Source organism: Chiloscyllium punctatum, unplaced genomic scaffold (genome assembly GCF_047496795.1).
Source record: "Chiloscyllium punctatum isolate Juve2018m unplaced genomic scaffold, sChiPun1.3 scaffold_432, whole genome shotgun sequence".
NCBI classification, from domain to species: domain Eukaryota; kingdom Metazoa; phylum Chordata; class Chondrichthyes; order Orectolobiformes; family Hemiscylliidae; genus Chiloscyllium; species Chiloscyllium punctatum.
Window position 1 is genome coordinate 145,001 of NW_027310166.1, and position 2,500 is coordinate 147,500.

The 2,500-nt window shown below is 48.0% G+C and overlaps 1 pseudogene; it reads left to right on the forward strand.

Annotated features, from left to right (window-relative positions):
* The window catches only part of LOC140472740 (28S ribosomal RNA), an 8,322-nt pseudogene that overhangs the window by 3,391 nt on the left and 2,431 nt on the right, over positions 1–2,500 (forward strand).

A 2,500-nucleotide genomic window follows, 5' to 3' on the forward strand; every position in this document is an offset into this window, starting at 1 on the left:
ATGGGCTGCTGTGCAAACCCTGTAACACGCTCTTTCCAAACGTCGGTCTCTTTGCTAAACATCTGAGGCGCTCGCATCAAACCAAGACCTTCAGAACAAAATGTTCAAGATGCCAGAAGACGGGAGAATTCCACTCGATTGCCTGCCACTACCCCAAATGCAAAGGTCCTTTGCAGACGGCGAGGGGAGAATTTCAATGTGAAGCATGTGAGGCCAACTTCACAACGAAAAGCGGCCTTGGGCAACATGAAAGGCATATGCACCCGGTCTTGAGGAACAACAAGCGCATAGAGGCCGACAAGCCTACAGCAAAGAGAAGGAAAGGAGCATGGTCCGAAGAGGAAGAAAGCCTCTTGGAGCAACTTGAAATAAGCCTCGCTGGAGCAAGATTCATCAATGTCGAGATTGCTAAGGTCATAACAACTAAGACCGCAAAGCAGATCTCAGACAAACGGAGATTGCTTCAGAAGAAACGGCTTACACAGGTAGCAGCCCCGACAACCCCGATAACATCGGAAAGAGAGGAGCACGAGACCAGACCAGAGGAGGATAATGGCTCGACTGCACAAGATGAACAACAAGTCCCATACAAAATCCCGGCCAAACTCCCTAAACACAGGGAAGTTGATGAACACATCAAACAGGCCGAAGAACTATTGCAGAAAGCCAATGATCCACTCTGTATGGCTCAAGCTCGGGGTTTGGTAGACTGTATTACAGACGAAATATACGGTGGTCATAACGAGAAAAACCCCCGCAGACGGCAAAGAGAGAACAATCGAAAGGCCGAAAAGAAGGGTAACAACAACGGGGCTAAGAAACGTTATGCCACCAAGAAAGCGGCATATAAAGATGCCCAAGAACTATACAGAAACAACAGGCGCCAGCTAGCCAGAAAGTTAATGGGTGCACCAGATACATCCCAATGCCCCATCTCACGAGAGGAACTGGAAACCAAATTCCGTGAGAAATTGTCCAAGGCGAACAACAAAGCGGACATAAGGAACTTTGCTGGTTATGCTGGCCGTGTTGATGACAACCTACTCCTGGGACCAATTGGGGAAGAGGAGGTAGAAGATGCCCTGAAAGGAATTGACAGACACAGTGCACCAGGGCCAGATGGCAAAAAGCTGAAAGACCTAGAAGCCATCCAGGAGACCGACGCCTCCCGTATACCTCGCCTCTTCACCCTATGGTTAAAAACAAGATCTATCCCAGAGAGCATGAAAAAGAGCCGGACAGTGCTCATTCCTAAATGTGAGGACAAGGATCGACTAAAGAACCTAGACAACTGGCGCCCCATCACAATCGGGCCAATGCTTCTCCGACTGTTCACTAAAATTATGGCAAAGAGGTTAAGCAAGGCGGTTAACATCAACCCGAGACAGAAAGGATTCCTGGCAGCCACGCCGGGCTGTAACGAGAATATTGCTATCCTCCAGAATGTCATCAAAGGATCAAAAAAGAACAGAAAGGAGCTAGCCGTTGTCTTTGTCGATCTGGCCAAAGCTTTCGATTCAGTCGGCCACAAACTGCTCATTGGCTCGCTAAAGAGGATGAAAACACCTACGGCCTTCGTGGATCTGATCCGCGACCTCTACACCAATAACACTACGGTGATTGAGGGCAAAGGCAAGCCCACGGAACAGATCAAGATCGAGAGAGGCGTGAAGCAAGGCGATCCGCTTTCACCATTGCTATTCAATATCGCAATCGACCCTCTGATCAGTACCCTGGAGCAGGCAGGCCAGGGAATAACCATGCCGTTTGGAGACAAAACGGTGAAATGTACAGCATTGGCTTTTGCTGATGATATCGCACTACTGAGCAACTCTCACGCTGGGATGCAAGAGAACTTGAAGATCCTCCAGTCTTATTGCGATAAGACAGGCCTAGATATTAATATCAAGAAAACCAAAGGCTTCCACTTCACATGCAAAAGGAAGACCTTCATGTACAATCATGAGGCAAAATGGAGGATAAGAAAAGAAACCATCACATACATCCCACCAGGCGACACAGAGAAATACCTGGGAGCCCGGATAGACCCATGGGCTGGCGTTAAAGAGAGTGAATGGGAGGACAAGCTCAAAACCTGGGTTGAAGGCTTAAGATCAGCGCCTCTCAAACCAACTCAGAGACTGGAGCTTCTCAGAGTGCATGTCATCCCAAGATTGTACTTCCACCTGATACTGACAGAGGCGTCTCAGAACACCTTGGTGAAGCTGGATCAGATCATTCGGAATGCGGTAAAAGAATTCCTACACTTGCCACAACACGTCGCTGACGGTTTACTGTACTCAAAGAACAAGGATGGAGGTCTGGCAATACCAAAGCTCGAGATTCAAATTCCATCTGCAATTATTAGAAAGCGAGAATCTCTGGAGCGCTCAACCGACCCAATCATCAAAGCGTCCTTCCAATTCAGGGAAGAGAGCAATAAGGAAACCATCGAAGAATTTCGATCACTCAATGTACTTCGAGAAATTAAAGGTTTCCT